Genomic DNA, 19604 nt, shown 5'->3' on the forward strand with positions numbered 1-19604 from the left:
ATTTTCTCATCACAGTAGTAACACAATCCTTGCTTTCGTTTTCCGCCATTTCTGCTAGTGACACCTTTGAACCATGAGTGTTTGGGTAGTGCTTTGAGCCTAGGTGGGGCAACCCTTGCTATGAAATTTGGCGATTGGACTAGGCTGCTAATTCACGTTCTACTTCACGAGCGATCTTGCAAGCATGCAACCATGAGAGAGGGTGGTGCAATCGGACGTGGGCTTGTATGGCTTCTTTGAGACTACTGGCAAAACATTCCACGTAGAACTCGTCTTGTAGACCTCCTGTGCAGAAAGCTAAGGCTTCAAAGGCTGTAATATATTCGTTCACCGTTACATGGATAATTGTAAGCCTATGGACAAACCTCTAGCTACAAACTAGAGGAAGGAGAATGTCACTTCAGGTGAAGAGGTTGATGCTACCATTTGCAGGCATCTTGTCGGGTCTTTGATGTATCTTGTGAGCACAAGACCCGCCATGTGCTATGCAATTTAATAATTATTTATCCAATTTTAAGGTCATGTCCAAGCCAGACACCAAATTGTTGTATGAGACCCCTTTGTTTATGGACAAGGGACCCACCTTGGCGCAACGATTTGACCGCTAAGTCTATAAAGGCATACATACTCTACCCCCCTCTGGTTTTGAACCTGTGACCTCTTAGGAGAAACACATGCTCTTAACCATTAGGCCCACTCAAGTTGTATAAGCCAACTAATTAAGCTATGGTGAGGCCTACCAAGCTATATTGGAAGGCGGTAAAGAATTTGTTACGGTACCTCAGAGGTATGTATTATGGTACAAGAGGATAGAGGGATTGAAGCTTCAAGGCTTCATTGATGCATATTGGGAAAGAAGTCCATCAGAAAGGAAAATTACTTCAGGTGTTATCTTCAGTGTTGGTTCTGTAGCTATTTCTTGTATAACATGAAGCATAGGTCTATGGCATTGAGCTCAGCAAACGTTGAATACATGGTTGCAATTCAAGCAACATGTGAGGCCATATTGACGAGACAAATACTTGTCGGTGTTTTTAGTCAGGAGACAGATCCGATAGTGATATATTTTGATAATCAGAGTTGCATTAAGCTCTCCGAGAATCTGGTATTTCATGACAGGTCCAAGCACATTGATATATGGTATCATAATTTGCGGGACTGTGTGCAAAGGAGAATTATGTTGATACAATACCTTCCAACTAAGGAGTAAGATGTTGACATCTTGACAAAGGCATTATTAATAGGTAAATTCGAATTCCACAGGTGCAGGACAGGGGCAGTGAAAAATCCCTTTCTTGCTAAAAGAGAGTGTTAAAAATGTAGAAAGAAAGGCTCAATTTGAATTTAGCCTTAGTCAAATTCAGTAAATCGGATTTCCACATCAGCAGGACAACTTGGAGGCAGTTAACTAGTGTGACATCTCTTGTCACTCAGTTAGCTTAATGAATTGAGTTAGGGGCTTGGAGTTCAATTATGCATTTTTTGATTGCTAAGTTTTTAGAAATCTAGTTCAATTATTTTCAGTTGTATTCAGTTAATTGACCTCTAACCATTGATAGATTTAGTTGAATGTTAATTTGTGTGTTAAGATGTGAAAGAAGCCATTACGTCAGAGTAGAGAAATGGTTTTGTCTTGAGAATATTAGTGATGGGTCGAGCAAATACGACCATAATTGCTGACAAATTTATGATACTAGCCCATGAGACCCAAGAATACCCTCAAACTCTTCAAGGTTTTTGGTTGGGGCTAATATTACATTGCCTAAATCTTTTTCGAATCAACCCTCACTCCTTCACAGTCCACAATGTGACCCAATACTCTACTTCCTCCATGCCAAAGGAACACTTAGATAATTTGATAAATAATTTGTGATCTTGGAGCAGTTGCAACACTTGGTCAACATGCTAAAGTTATGTGTCCCATGTTATGTTGTAGATGTGAATGTCATAAAAAAAGACCAGCGTGTATTTTCTAATATATGGTTTCAGAAGGTGTTCATGAGGCTCTGAAAAGTGGATGGGGCATTACAAAGACCAAATGGCATGATGAGGAATTCATAAAGGCCTTCATGAGTTCGGAATTTTGCCTTGTAAATGTCAACTTCCTCCATCCATATTTGGTGATGGCCCGAGCGGAGGTCCAACTTAGTAAAAAATTTGGCACCATGCGGTTCATCAAGCAAATCATCAACTGTTAGAATAGGAAATATGTCCTTGATAGTGTGCTTGTTAAGGGCCCTAAAGTTGGGACATATGTGCCATTCACCATCTTTCTTTAAAACCATGACCACTGGAGATGAATAAGGGCTAGTGTTGGGATGAATAAAACCAACTTTGAGGAGTTCCTTGATAATTTTTTCAATTTCATTCCTTTGTGCAAAAGGATATCGATAGGGGCATACATTTGGTGGTTAGGTATTCGGGAGAAAAGGGATGTTATGATCATGTTCATACCTAGAGGATGGGAGCTCCTTAGGTTTTTCAAAGACCCATTGGTGGCAATCTAATACTTGTTGCATATTAGGATGAATGTTAGGAGGAGTGGATTCAATGGCATGGATGGCATTAAATTGTGCTACTATCCCATGATGACCCTTTTTTAAAACTTCTCCATTCAATGCGAGTTGATGATAGTAGGAGAACCTTCATGGAGTCCCTGCAATGTATGAGTGTGGTCGTTCTTCTTAAAGCTCATATATAACTCCTAGAAGTCCATTGTGATAGGGCCCAGTGTGCAGAGCCATTTAGCACCCAGGACAATGTCACAACCACCCATTTCAATGGAAAACATGTGGGTTTTGAGGTGATAATCCCCCATTTGAAGCTTAATATTTTCACAACGTCCTTCACATTTCATGGTCCCCCCATCAACGATAAGGACTTGGAAATTAGATATCGCCCTGACAAAACAATGAATGGATTCTTCTACTCTCTTATGGACAAAGTTATGTGTGTTGCCACTATCAATCAACACCACTACTAGCTGATGTTTAAGAAAACCTTAGATTTTGAGAGTTTGGGGAGAAGAAATGTCGGCTAGGGCATGGAGTGAGATAACTGACTCATTTGATGTAGTTGTAGTATCAATTTACGGGGTTATTAAGGGTAAACCCTCTTCCTCATTAGGTAATTAAGTTGATGAAGCTTCATCATGGATCTGTTTTCAGTAGCATTGATTTGAAAGAATTTTTTTCCTTGCATTTATTTCCTTGGGAGTATTTGTCATCACAGTAGTAGCAGAGTCCTTGTTTCCTTATGTTGATGGTGTTGGACCCGCCAACATGTCAGGGGATCTCCCTAGTAAGAAGTCTCAGCTAGACCTCAAACCGTTTTGAGTAGGAGTCCCAGCAATGGGTAATATGGTATCGCCTTGACTATGGTTGCGCGAGGAGGTAAGTAAGATGTCCTCATTGGAAGCAAGGGTGTGACCTTGCATCAAGTCAAAGAAGGTGCATGAAAGGCTCTAACATGTGGAATGGGGGATGAGTGTGCCCCTTAGAAACCTCTGATAACACGCAGCTTGAAAGGGAACACACGAGCAGAATGACATCACGAGATGGAAAGCATGACAGTCGACAATTCAAAGTGATGGATTATACCAAAACACGCTTCGATAAGATTCATACAAACACATATGGAATAGTCCATACATACATGCGTAAATTACAACTACATGCATCATTAGAGTAACCAAGATAGCCAAACTACAATAACAATATATGTGTGAAACGTGTTGGCTCTATTATATTAAAAGAGTGAATGATCCAATTATACATACAACCATGACAACCACTAGCCCCGATACTGTCGCTTGCTCCTCCAAAGAGATGTACTAGCTCTACACTGTGGAGAAGCCAAGGCTCATTACGATACACTCCAAGATTTCTCTAAGTTATACTTATAGGAAGCTTGGCTCCAAAAATCCAATACAATGAGTTATGTGGTTCTATAAATAGCAAAGGGTGGGGTGACCCTTGACATTCCCCTTTGTGACTATTCACCTACCCTCGTGACTCTTTAAATTACACATGACTGTTACATTCTACTATTGATACTTGGTCTTTCACTTTTACAACATGTTTACATTATAATCTACACATGTACCCGTGTGAGAAAAAAATGGGCTTGAGTAATCCATGCAAGACATCACTAGGATTCAGACAATTGTGGGAAGAATAAATCTTCGGCATCCTCTCGATGATAGATGATGGCGAACTGATGCCAAGCTTGGTAGTCTATTATGGTGTCTGCGTACTCTGTGGTGACATCCTTCTGAAAGTGGACTCTTGCCTTCATTGCATATGGGTACACTGATTTGGCACCTCTGTCCAACTCATCTGATAGCATGTGCATCATGGTCTTGAGTGCAGCCAGACCAGCAACATGCTGATGCATAGTGTCTGCGCTCATCTACAAGTCTGCGTTGGTGGTTATGCACATCAACTAATCAAAGTACATGTCCAGCTCCAGTCGGACTTGGTTCTTGGGCTTTTCCTCGGTGAGTGTGCAATGGATGGGGTCGCATGCATGCACACAATGACATCCATGCTCCTGAACACTCGTGTATGTGAAGCTTGTAAGCTGGTGATGAGCTGCGGGAATTCCTCATAGTTCTGAATTTGACTTTGGATGCGTGCCTTCAACTCCACTGCCTTTGGCTTCATCATCTTTGGCAAGTGCAATGGGCTCCCTTGTACCTCATTGTCCATATCTTCATGTGATCGATAATAGTGTGTATGTCTGACAAGATACGTGCTCTCCTAGCACAACGTTGCTGCCAACCGTTAAGATGGACAACTGACTTATGCACGGTGATGAACCTGAAGTACAACTTCCACATGATTGTCTCGAGAGATGATACTTCATCAAGTATCGCTTTCCTCAACTTTGCTCTGGTGGATGCTATAACTTTCTCTCTCCCTACTTGGCCACTTGTAGCTCCTTAGCCATGCGCTCGTTCTCAGCTATCAAGAATCTAACACTTGAGATGGTGGCTTCAACATATGCCCTTGTAGCATCGTCCAATGCAGTTGGATGTTTGTGCACATCGAACATGATCACTCGTTCTTCAAACTATGTAGGAGATACATGGACATCCGAAGTGGGTACTCTGCATGACTACACAACTCTGTGTGTGACTCGTCAAAGGATATGTTGTGCACATCCCCTTCTAGATTGTCCTCAAGGATTTCAGTGTCTCCTTGATTGTTTGGGACTTACTCTGCTTCCGGATCTTGTGAATTCAATGGAGTGACCTCTTGGTTCTGAGGTATGACGTCAATGTCCTGATCTAAGTATGGTTGAACCACATTTGTGTCCATGTAAGGTGATTTAATGGTATGCTAAATCCCTTGTCATTTTAGTTTGCCAACTCGGGGGTTTTGTAAACTTAGAAGAAAACCAAAATATATGGGACCTCAGATGAAACTGTTGTAGAAAGTTTGTTTAGGATGGAAAGAGAGAAAGGAAATGCATATTACAAATATAACTAAAGAAAACTACAAAAAAAAATCATGCAAGAAAACTAAATTAAATTCTAAAGCTGGAATGAATGAATTAACGCCATGGCCTTTCTAAACTATTCAAAAGCAAACTAATCTATGAACAACTATAAGAAGCAAACTATGATAATCTAGAAAGTAGTAAATTAATCCAGAAAGCAGTAAATAGCAACTAGTGATTTAGTTGTCAAGCAAGCAAACTAAGATAGCTAGTAAGCAAGCAGTTTAATGACAATCAAATCAAATGTAAGAAAGTAAATCAAACTTGCAGAAAGAAAATCACACTTATAGAAAGTAAAGCACACTTGCATGAAAGAAAATAACAGAAATCAAACTATGTTACAGTTGTATGCAGATTGTGGTTGATGGGGATCCTTCCATTCCTCAATGAGCACACAAGAACAACTATCACATCTTAAGAATCAAACAACACTCATAACTCATGATTTGGAGAAAATGATATTATTCATGTTGAATGAACAATCATAAATCTGATGCTAATGAATAAATGACAACTATTAGCTTCCTTTGAAGGATGCTCCTCCTATTTATACATGAATTAGGGATATCTATATCCATACTTGTCTCAACTTATCCCTAAATGATAGATACAAATCCTATGACACATCAATATCTTCAAGATCCTTCTCCTTGGAATATGGTCCACCTCTTGAGTTGAAATTCGAATTTGATCTTGGGAGGCCACATAAGGGTGCCTTGGAAGCTTCCAAATGATCTACACATGTCACAAACTCATAACACACACACACATATATATATATATATATATATATAAATGAGACCATGTTAATTTCCTAGTTTTTAATCATGAATTCACTTTAAATACATAAAATAAACAACTTAGGAAATCAAGGATCCTAACCCATATAATCATAAAGATGGTTACTTGATGTAGGGTTTTAGGCTAGATAGTTATGAAATGAGGGATAAATGGTTTATGAAATGATGGAAATATGGATGAATATGGAAGACAATTTTGAGACTCAACAGTCCATCTTCTCTAACCTCTGTTCAATCTCCTGAGCGAATTCCTACTCCTGCGACTTCTCACCCTGTCTGCTATGTGCCAGTTGTTTGGATGAATCAATAACCTGTATTGGGCACATTTTCATTAATGTGTGCATGTTGCGCCTCCTGATGTTCATGTTCCTGTTGCGCTTCCTTCTCTCTTCTATGCAGCTCTTATTCTTCCTTGAGTTCCTGCTTCAACTCCTGCAACTCCTTTTCTGCTTCCTCCAACTTCTGCTTCTCCCTCTATCTTTGTGCGATCCTCCTATCGCGTTGTCGCCTCTTTGCCTCAATCTCCAAAGTTGCTCTTAACACAAGTGGATCTGCTTTGAACTTGCATCTTTTCTCCGCCTTTGCGTTGTCAACAACCTTCCTCTTGCCTTTGTCAAGCGCAGGTTTGTTGCCCTCTGCTGTTGTTCATGATGCTTCTCTCTGAGATGTTGCTGCCTTCTGCGTTGCTAACCATTCTACATCCATTCTGATTGGTTCATTAAGCCTTGAGAAGTTATAGAAGTATCTCCATGGGTCTTCCTCAGGCCAATGACACACCCCATGGATCCAAGGATGATACACTCTCGCACAATGTTCCTTCACTAAGCAATGTGGGTCATATGGATTGAAACTTCTAGTGCTAAAGGTGAACCTCTTGAATTCCTCTGTCTCAACATCAACATGCTTGAGATTCTGGATCTCATACAACTTGATTCGCAAAGGAAGAGTGGGCCAAGGTGCCTTCTTCTTCATGTTAGTCTCAGTGACAACCCTATCGAGATGTGATACACAACTGCTTGCATGACCAACTTATCCATAGAAAACTTTAGAAAAACATGCGGAGCCTTCTTCACGTTGTACATCTAGATGAAGGTGCCAAGGGGTGAGGCATACCAATCTTCTATGTCAATCAATTCCTCCATTGATCCCTGCAACATGCAAGGTGGCTCTTGCTCAAAGATCATCCTGTACATCGGGGTGACGAAGTGGTCTGATATTTGTATTATGACTCCACGGAAGCTGCACTTAGAGAACAATTTGCAATGGGTGTGCACAGAGGTCTCTGAAGGTGTCCATGCCCAACCCAAGCCTGGGAAGTGCTGACAGGCACAGATTGCATCAAGTATGTAAAAAGACATGAAAAGCTTTGCTTACTGACTGTTAGGTGGATGTGAACAGAGGTCTCTGAAGGTGTCCATGCCCAAACCAAGCCTATGAAGTGCTTACGGGCACGGATTGCATCAAGTATGTAAGAAGACATGAAAAGCTTTACTTACTAACTGTTAGGCGGATGTTGGGCTTCTGTTACTTGTTCCTTCAACCGGAGAGCCAACATGTCAGACCAATTGAAAGGTCTTCCTTCGTTCACCAATTGATCCAACACAATCACCCAACTCTGTGGGAATGTTTCTGTACTCTCTTGGCCGTATAAGCGGCATGCGAAGATGACCAAGAGCTGATATGCCTTCCGTAGTATCCTTGTCTTGTACACTTGGTTGGGTGTCGTCCTGAACTTAGATGGATCTCTCACCCAGCTCTTCAAGATGTCTCTTGAGTTTTCACTGCTACTGGGTCTGGTGAAGGGTGTATCCATCGTGATCATCGGTTGCGGCAATTGATAGATCGCCTACAAGTCCTTTTCTGTGAAGGTAGAAATTTGTGTTCCACTGACACTGCTCAATGCCATTGTCTCTGGATCAGTATGCGATACAATCCAGTGGATCATGTCCGCACATGGAAACGCGGGATACTTGCATGCAATCTGGTACAAGCCAAACTTGTGTATGTTGACATAAACTTTGCGATCCTCCAGATTCTCCTCAAATGTGCCTGAAAATATGTCATTGATGTCCTTCCATTTCATCTTGATTTCCTTGTCTTTGAATAACTTGGTGTCTTCATAGAAGGGCAAGCTCATAGACACTTGCATGACTGCATCTCCAGTTGCACTCTCAACGGTGTCCTTTGACCCTGCTGTCTTGGAAGCCATTGTACCTGTACTGCTGAGAGATGGGTGAACACCTATGATACCTAGAAATCGAGCAACAGTCATGGTAAGAAATCTGTCAGTTGAAAACCAAAAGCAACTTGAGGACTGACATGCAACACACCTGGGTGAATGACTGGAAGGTTTGCGCAGTTTTCACCAGAAGGTTGGGAGACTGACTGCTATAATTATGTAGAATGTAATCTATACTATCAGTGGGATGACTGACTCCTGAAACTGCACAGAGCACAGTCCAACTTGGCCTGCTAAGGACTGAAACTGTGCAATGTGCGATTTTAGTCGACTTGATTGCAACTCGATAAAATGCATTTGCGCAATTACGGGGGCCAGCGGGGCACTACCTCTTAGAATAGTGTAGAGCAAGCCTAGGAGGCTAGTGTTAGGTAGGCTCTGCGCAATTCCTGGGAGGAAGGAAAAGCCTTCACTCTAAAAACTGTGCAGTGCAAGCCGGGCAAAGCAAGGTCCGAGGCAAGGTAGCCCAGACCCACCGACGGGCGACTGAAAACATGAAAAGACTGAAAGTATGTGCGAAGTTAAGTGCAGACACGAGTGAATGAACATGCATGCAAACAGTGGGTGCAGGATTCAGTAAATGGAAAAGTAAGTAAGTGTGTGAAGTGAGTCACCACAATGGAGACCGTTAGTGCAGAAACAGTGTCATACATGCGACAACAGTGATAAGTAATGAAAAACTTGAAACAATGCTTCTACAGGATAACATGCATTAAAACAACAACAACTATTCAACAAAACAAAACAAAACAACACTCACACAAACCAAAATACAAAAAGTGACAGAAAAGCAGCAAAAGACATGAAAAGCAGACTTACCCGGAAAAAGTTGAGTTGAGTGTGCTGAATGCTCCTAGATGCGATGGGGAATGCCAGAGCTCCAAGATCGAAGTGAATAATGAGCTTTGAAGCGTCGAATAAATAATTTTGATAATATCGAGGCTTATGACGCGCATGCCACAAATCTAGGAAAAAGCGACACTTGGCGGGAGGTTTTAAAACAACTTTTGCATGTAACCTCCAGTTGCTAAAAATTGGTCCCTAAAATATAGGGATGTTTTTTGCTTTTTTAATTTTTGGGAAAAAGAATCCCATGTATGAAAAGCAAGATTGCTAAGTCCCAGAGGGAACTGATCAACCTCGGAGAACATGCAACGATCTGCAAGCCCTGGAGTGACTTTTGCGCAGTTTCTGGGTTGAGTGGCTTTGGTGGTCCCTTAGGCTCTGCGCAATTTATGGACTAAAGCCCAGGTTGTAGCCAAATCTTCGCAAATTTTGACAGCAGGCCCAGTGATGGGCTGCTCTACCCAATTTTCAAAGGGAAGGTTTCTTGCTTGCTCTGCCGATTTTTGGAGAGAAACAAGCTGCCTTGATGTTCTACGCATTCTGGAGAGGAAGGATGGTTCCCCTCCAGTTCTATGCAATTTTCCAAGTGAGCACAAGAGCCATATCATGACCAAGTCACAGGATGTCACCATGTGGGTGGAAGGCAAACAAGCTAGAAATCATAAGTTGTTAAGCCACAGAAACTCAACTGAAGCACAAGTACCTATCAGTGCAAGACATGGTGCTAAGGATGGTTGGTAGGGAGGCTCTAAAACGAAGCTAAGGAAAAATTTTGGAGGGTGGTTGTAGCCGCTATAACACCTTCTTTCAACCAGTTTTACTGGCGACAACTTTTGAACCTTAAGTGTTTAGGTGGGGTCTGTAGCGTTGGTGGGGCATGCCTGTGCAACGAAATTTGGATGATTGGGTTGGGAATTTAAAGCGAATTCTACCTCTAAGACCTTTGTGCATGCTTCTAACGAAATAGTTGGGTGATTCATTCAGACATGGGCTTAGATGGCTTCCTTAGGCCACTGATGGAACATTCCAAGTAAAAGGCGTCTCCTAGTCCTTCAGTCTGGATGACCAATTGTTCAAAAGCTGCAACGTAGTCACGTACTTTACCCTTTTTCCTGAGCTTAGTGAGACGACCTAGAAAGTGAGATTCCTAATTAAGGTAGTCATAAATGGCTTTTGAGAACATGTTCCAAGTTGGCCTCCTTGGATAGCATTTCTGATGCCACTGCCATTGCTCTTGGTCCAGATAAAGAGCTCCCACATGTAGTTTAGTTTCATCATCCCATATGTTATTAAGGTGGAAATATTGTTCCATTTGTGTTGCCCATATTGCTAGATTATAGCCATCTAATTTGTACATGTCCAGCTTGGGTGTCTGGTGGCTTGAATATTGGTGACCTCCATGGAAAAGAATGTGATGGCTAGATTATCTTTCTACGTGTGCATCAACAATGTATTATTCCTTCATGGGTTCGTGAGACATCCACAGGTCTTCCAATACTCGTGTGATTCTATCGTTAAAGGATGCATGGAAATTATTGAATTTTTTCTCGAGGGCCTCGACTTTCTTTGCAACCTTCTCCGCAACCATATCTTGAGACCTAGTACTGTGTATACACTAGCCTCGATCAAATTTTGAGCTTACTTAAGAGTTGTTGGTTGGAAAGAGGGCAAGTTCAGGAGTCTGGTGATGTGCGTCACTTGAAGTCGTGTGAGGAAAAATTTGGGACCGCTTGAAAATTGGGGGCTTATAGGTGAATGGTACCACTATGATCGGCTCGTCATCCTTCTTCCACTGGGCTAGTTGCTGCGCATAATACTATTGGGGGTTTTTCAATGTCAGTTTTAACATATTTTAACACACCATTATCATCAAGCATTGCTTCCATTTGATCCTTCCAGGCTATGAAATTCGAGCTACCCTCTAGGGCATACTCCAATCTCAAACTGTTGAAAGACATTCTCTCGATCCTGAAGAAAAATTGATGCACAAACGCTGCTACTTAGAAATTCCTGAGAAACAAGTTCGAAATATTGGTTCTAATGTGATTTCAGGGCTCTGATACCATGTATAAATTTGATAGAAATTGCAATTGCTCAATATTTCAAACTAAAAAACAAGAGACACAATTCTACTCTACTAATATGTGGAATGGAAATCACAATTTAGAACATCATGCATAGAAATGCAACAAGCAAAACCATAAGCACACAATGATTTTTAGGGGAACCCAATAGGGAAAAACCCCTCAAGCCTCTTTGCATCAATCAAGTGAATAGAGAAATTATTACAATTTCTTGCTCCAGCTCTAAGCACAACCTCCAAAAGAATATTTTTTCTCTCTGTTGAATGAGGAACTCTAGCCAACACTTAGCCAATTATTTCTTCATCTATCCTCCTATTTCCTTGGGAAATTCTTGAGGAAATTAGCTCCTAAAATATAGGAATTCCCTCCTACTTTCTTGCGCAATTCCCAAGGATTGATCTCCTGACTGTGTGCAAAAATTTGTACTCTCAACTAGTATACAATTATTGAATAGAGACTTCTGTGATCCATATCAAATTTTTGATAACTAATATTTTTATCCAACAATTTAAAATTAATTTTATTAATATTTTTGAAATTATTTATGTATTTATTATTATTATTATTATTAATTTTACTTTATTAAGATATTAATATATTTGAAATTAATTTATTTTATGTTTTACTTATTATATTATATTAATTTATTCTATATTAATAACCGGATATATATATATATATATATATAAAATAAATACCCCTTATCACGGTCAATCTAGCCGTTATAACTAACTAATATTTTTATTTAACAGTTCTAAATTAATTTGATTCTTATCCTTGTTAAATAATATATTTGAAATTATTTATTTATTATTATTTAATGATTTACTAATTTTACCTATTCTAGTATACGTTTCTAACAATTTTTAAATTAATTTAGGTTTATTAATATATTTAAAATTAATTGAATTGTAATTAATTAATTTACTTATTATATTAATTTATTCTATATTAATAACTGAAATTTCTTTTCTATAAATAAAATAAATAAATAATATAAATTAATACCCCTTATCATGGTCAAACTAGCCGTTATGAGGTCAAATCTAGCTGTTGTCTTTTTAGCTGTTACCTTATTGAGTAATCTGAGTCAGTGGATATTCTGCCCTATCTATTTAAAGTGCATAGCCATATCTGCTCATTCAACTTGTCCTGACGATGAACCACACTGGTTGGTTCGAAACGCGTGGACAAAAATTTTTCCATGTGATTTTCGCCGAAGAATTTTTCAAAAATTTAGTATACAATTAATTTTACATAATTGCCTATTCCTCCACTCCAGCTGGGTAATTTGAATTACATGAATGCATAAGCTATTTGGGGTTGATTAATCAGTTAACTGATAGATCTTTGAGTTAGATTGTTGTCCCACTACACGATTGACCGTCAACTGACTCTATCGATAGGTAGAGGTCAGTTAAATGAATACCACTAAAAATAACTTAACTAGGTTGCTAAAATTTAGCAATCAACACATGCATAACTAAACTCCAAGCCCCTAAATTGAATTTAGGGAGCTAACTGAATAATAAGAGTCATGTCACACTAGTTAACTACCTCTAAGTTGTCCCGCTATGTGGAAATTTAATTTACAAAATTTGACTAAGGCTAAAGTCAAATTGAGTCTTTCTTGCTACATTTTACAAACTATCTTCTTCTATATGGAGTTTAGGATTTTTTAATACTTTTCTTATATTCTTAATAGGGTTTATGATTTTTTTATGTCAAAACTACCTATCTTCTACCTAGGGTTTTAGAGTTCGGCATGACTATTAATAATGTTGAAGATAAGCTTAATCATTGTAATATGCAACATACCACCCCTTAAAAACATCAAAGAGTGTACTCCAAAGGATAGATAGCGTACAAATATTCATAAAGCATTGTTTTAAAAACTTAATAAGGAAAATAAAAAATAAAAAAATGTTCACACAACATTGCTTTAAAAATTGTTAAGATAGAAAAAGTACATATAAAAGCACTCGAAGAGCCATGGCCTTGTCCTAGTTACAGTGATTTGATATGAAACTAACCAATACTACCATTCTCACCTAGAAAGAAAATGTGTTTCTGAATTTGAAAATGAAATTAAAGTTTAGTAAAAAACTGAACTATTTAAGTTGAACACATTAATGCACATGTATTTAAATCATTCTAAATTCCAGTGAAAAAAATGACATAGTCTAACTTATACACGAAATAACATTTTTCATCGGAATCTAAATATACAATTTCAAGCAAGATTGTGATCTTTTGTTGTTTAAAATACATTTTTGAATGATAAAAATATTCAACACCTGTCACTCAAGTTCGACAGATTAAACAATACAAACTCAAGTTTTTAAAATTCTCTACCAGCAAAAATGTCCTGAAAATAGACATTTTATCTATTAGTTAAACTACACTAATCAAAACTCCTCTCAATTAATCAATAATTATTTATGAGAATGTTATTTATCTCTATATATAACACCACTTATAATATTTTAAAATGATATTTTTATGTTACTCAAAATAAATAAAAAATATTATTTTTAAAGTTTAAAAAAAAATTCTTTCATTTTGCTAACCATGAGAACACCTTTACTTATGAGTATTAATCAATACTTCTAATCAACTGAAAGATCAATATTCTTACAAGATTTTTAAAAACAACTTTTATGTGTTTTATATTAAAATATTAGTTGGAATATGTCAATATTAAGGTTAAAGTTACTAATAAGGTTAATAAATAATATTAACCATAGGCTTAATTTTAATAAATAAGGCGTGATTATTATTGACTATAGTTTTTTGTTTATCGAATTATTAATATTGTTAATATAATTTATTTTACCAACCGGAGTGATCTATTTTGAGTATTTTTTCTAAAATTTCTTTTTTTCTAAAAGAAAAGATAATGGATTGTCTATATTCAATTATATGAGAATATTATTTTTCTTATGTGCTATTTGATGTATGAAATAAAAGATTTCCAAAGCATTTTTTGTATCTTACCTCCACTCTTATTTGGGCGTTACAAATTATAGGCGTTACATAAGTTATTTTATGGTTATTCTCATTTATCAATTATTTAATTCATATAAAAGTGCTAGTTAATAAGTGGACATATTAAATAATAAAAATAAAAATAATGAAACACAATTTTATTTTGTTAAACCATTTAAATTTATAAAATATATATATATATTTCATTTTCCAATGAGAATATGTTATGAGTAAGATCCTAATGTACAATGAAATGATAATTAACATTATTTCTTAATATTACTTCAAAATTTAATCAACATCATCTATTTAAGAAAAATTGTCATAAAAATGCTAAACCTTTTCAATACCATTCAAAATAAATGAGATGATCGCTTCAAAAAAAAGTATTAAAGGTGAATGATGATATAATAAGATCTGATGTTATAATAATATCATAAAATAAAGTTTTAATAATATATATAATGGAATTACGGTATAAAAGGTTAACAGAGAGGAAGAAGTATCTAAAGAGAAAAATGAGAATGAAAATCTACATGTAATTATATGTTAAAACCTATATATTAATATAAATTTTTATATATAATCATTATAAACTATTTAAAAAAATTAAATTTTTTATAAAAAAATAATTAAAAATTAAATATATAAATTAAAAATTTATTTATTAACACCCGGCATTACCAGCAACACTATATTCAAAGTTGAAAAATCCTGTCCCACATAAGTCTTCCACAAAACCAAGTTCCACTCTAAAGGAATCTGGAAACCATTAAAAATAAATAAAAAAACCAAGAATTATATTCAATTCAAATATTGATAAATCAAAGATTAAATCGTTAGATAGGTATGGAAGATGTTATTTTCAGTTTAGAAGCATTTTATTTCCTTTAAATCTCATTGCTGATGTGGCAGATTGGCTGTGTGGGGGCAACTCGAGCAGCATTCCCCGCTGCTGACGCACTTCTGAGTACCTGGCCCCACCACTTGCGAGGTTCTGCCGGTCCACGTGTCTCATTTCCGACCTCTCGGATATGGCTCGGTTTGGGACTCGCCTCGGGAGTTCATTCGGCGCCGGCAATGTTAAGTGGCCCCGCCGCGTTTTATCGTCACCCGACTGATGGTGTATGTTCACGGAAAGAGCTAACCAGTCATATATTGGGTATTTAATGTCGAAATATGTGCCCGCAAGTTAACGCGATAACATGGGAGCGGGCAATTTCGGCATTAAATAATATTTGCCCGCTCCGGTATTATCGGGCTAACTTACGCGCATATATTTCGGCATTAAATACCCAATATATAGCTGGTTAGCGCTTTCCCATGTTCACTGGCATCGTCCTTAATGGGACGCAGTGGCGGCGCCTGTGGTGGGGCCGCAAGTCAGTCCGTGTCGCGCTAGTAACAGGCAATCAGTCCACGCTCTCTTGTAACTCAACCGTCTACTCCTTCGCTCCGTAAGTTTCGCCGTCAGCTGTGTGTGTATTTAATTACGTGGCGGTCTCCACGGGGAATGATTCCACCGACTTCCAACAAGACGGTCAGTATTGTCAGTGTCATAGTCCCCACACTGCCCGCTACGAATGTTATATGAAAATAAAAATATGAAACGTGAGTGTGTTAAATTTTTAGCATTTTAGTGTTCATTTTTCAATTGAGTAAAATATGAAAGGTTTAATAACATTGTTTATGAGTATAGCGCGTAGTGAAAATATAAAATATGAAATAGATTTAATAACGTTGTTTATGAGTGTAGGGTTAAGTGAAAATATATTATAGAGTGAGGATGGAGATAAATTTGAAAAAATATAATATTTTTATCATACTATGTTTTTTTCAATATATATATTTTTTTGTTTTTTAATAATATTTTTCTTCACTTTATTGTGTTTTGATATAATACTATACTATTATGTTTTTTCAGTGTATTTTTTCATTTTAGTTTATATTATGAGTTTTTAATATTCCTTCTTATTTTTATTTTTATATAGTGTTATAATATTATGTTTTTTCTTTGTATTTTTCTTTATCTTTGTTTTATATTATGTTTTTCTCGGTATTTCCCTCCAGCCTCCACATTTTTTCATTTACAATACATAATTATTTATTTATTTTTGTGGATGTCCATGGAATATTTGTATTAAGCAGATCCAATTGAAGGAATCTAGCGAATATTTGTACTAAGCAGATCCACTTGAAGGAATCTAGCTCAAATCCAGCTCAATCACGGAATCCAATTAAAGGAATCCAGCTCAATCACATAGCCTAGTGCCAAGAGTGTCAAGAGAATTGAACCTGTGACCTTTCCATAGAAAAATTGAACCCATGATAGACCCCGAAGATCAGTGACTACTACATCCACAAAATATCCAATTGAAGGAATCCAGCTCAATCACGTACCCTAGTGCCAATAGTGTCAAGAGACCTGTGACCTTTCCATAGAAAAACTGAACCCGTGATAGACCCCGAAGATACCTTTCCATAGAAAAACTGAATCCGTGATAGACCCCGAAGATACCTTTCCATAGAAAAATTGAACCCGTGATAGACCCCGAAGATCGGTGACTGCTACGTCCACAAAATATTTGTATTTGGCAAATCCACCCGAAGGGATCATTTTCTATCAACTCAACCACGGAGCCTAACCTCCCGAAGATCGGTGACTACTACGTCCACAAAATATTTGTATCAGGATCCACCCGAAGGGATCATTTTCTGTCAGCTCAACCACAGAGCCTCACGCAGATCCACCCGAAGGGATCACGTCCACAAAATATTTGTATCAGGGAGATCCACCTGAAGGGATCATTTTCTGTCAACTCAGCCACAAAGCCTAACCCCGAGGGTGTCAAGAGAATTGAACCTATGACCTTTCAATAACAAAGGTGTTTTAATGACGAGGACTCAACCAATTGAGTTAACCCTCTTCGTTGATTTACAATACATATATGTAACCTTTCAATAACAAAAGTGTTTTAAGGTCTGGGACTCAACCAATTGAGCTAACCCTAACGGCTAATTTACAATAGATAATATTATGTTCTCAGCATGTAGGCTTATGTGATTCATAATTTGTACAAATTATCTTTGGGAGAAATTACAAAATAGTTTTCAAGATCGACGAACCACTTATTGTGGTTCATCATCAAGACAAAGATGATGGTGAATCACAGTCAGTGGTTTGAAACACGTGGAGCTTGAAAACTATTTTGTAATTTGTCTGAAATATAATTTGTACATAATATTATGTTTTTCTTCATATATCTCTCAACCTCCTACTCAAGTAAGGTAGATAAAATAGCTTAGGTGGACTATTAACTCCCTCACCACGTGTGTTCAATTCCCCCAAATAACATGCTTAGTTTGTATTAATTAGGCTAAAAGAGTAAACAGCCCCACTAAATTTTTACTCCATTTGTGAGATATCTCAACTCTTACTTACTCATTAAATCAATACTATTAATTATTTATTTATTTATTAAATCTAATAATATATATTTCAATTTATATAATATTAATTACACTAATAATATATATCATTTATCTTAAAATTGTTTATAATTATGATAGTGATCAGATTATTATAATGCTCACAAGCCAAATTTCAAAACTATATTCACTACATAAATGTGAAAAAAAAAAATATTATTCGATTCAAAATATTATAAAATTAAATAACCAATCGGTTTCTGATACATTAAATATTATGTTATTAAATATTTTTAAATTCATAACGATTTGTTCACTCTGACCACCAACATAGTTTCAGAGAAGTCCTGAACCATACCAATGGGAATTAATCCTACTTCCTTTCATATTGCGATAACAATAAATCACCTTTGCACAGTGGAATATATATATATATATATATATATATATATATATATATATAATTAATTCCACTCTTCCAAATATATTACATCTCTGAGTGTACTTCAGTGCCAGTTGGATAACAACTGTACTGTAGAAGACTAATCATAACCTGACAACTGTCCTATTAAATGATATCCGGGAGACTGTTGTAACCGTAAATTTGGGTTGAAAGTTATTTGAGAGATTGTTGTGACCTTAAAATTGGGTTAGGTGTTTTGAACCCATGTGGATGGTAGATTTTGGTGGAGTAAAATTAATTGTTATTTTAAGTATAGTAAAATTAATTGTTCTTCAAAATCCATAATTAACAGAATTTTAGATAGAATGGGTGGTCAGAGAATTCAGTCAGATCAGTAAGTTTACCTGGCATAAATGCAGGGCTGTGTCATCAGGAATTTCTATTGTTAAACGAAGATTCTTTGAACAACCAAATCTGCAGTATTTCCTTTTCCACATTTGGAACCCAGAAGGTCCAAGAGGAGCTGTAGAAATTTACAGCTTTGGCTGCAGAGACAATGTGTATAACCTAGCAATTGCCCCAAAAGGTGCAAAAAAAAAGGCCGATAGATTTTTTAAATTGGAAAAATAATATAGAATATGGAAAAATGATACAATATGTATGCCCTATACCATATATATTGGCAAAGTTAAATCTTATACAAATATTATAAAAAATGATATTTTAATTTTATGAATGTTTATTATATGTAATAAGTTGTATATATATATATATATAGAAACAATAATTTATATACTAATAACAAAATATTAAAAATAGAAAATATTAGAAACCATCATTTAAATCATTTTAATATTAAAAATAAAGAATGTTAAAAATTACCATTTAAATTCAATTAAAATAATTAGATTATATTATTATATTATTAATTAATATTTTTTTTAATTGATTAAAATTTATTTATAATTGTTTTTAAATGTATATCTTGATTGCAGTTTCTCCTCATCAAACTCCTCCATCACAAAACTATAATATATCATGGTTATTGATATACTTAAAATTATTGCTTACTTATTTTCAATTATAAAAAAAAAAAAACCAAACAAACAAACAAACAAAAAACAAAACAAAACAAAACTTTAAAAACTCTTATATTAGAGCGATTGCAGTGGCTGTTTTTAGCAATGCTATTCATTATAAAAGTTACACTTGTTTTTAGAAATGTTGTTCATTATAAAAATTCATACACCTTGAGACTTCGTTGTTATCTATGTTTACACACCTTGAAACTCCATTGTTGTCTAATTGAAATG

Source organism: Pinus tabuliformis, chromosome 3_2, assembly GCF_031772625.1.
Source record: "Pinus tabuliformis cultivar Carrire ecotype Pingquan chromosome 3_2, CPIR1, whole genome shotgun sequence".
NCBI classification, from domain to species: domain Eukaryota; kingdom Viridiplantae; phylum Streptophyta; class Pinopsida; order Pinales; family Pinaceae; genus Pinus; species Pinus tabuliformis.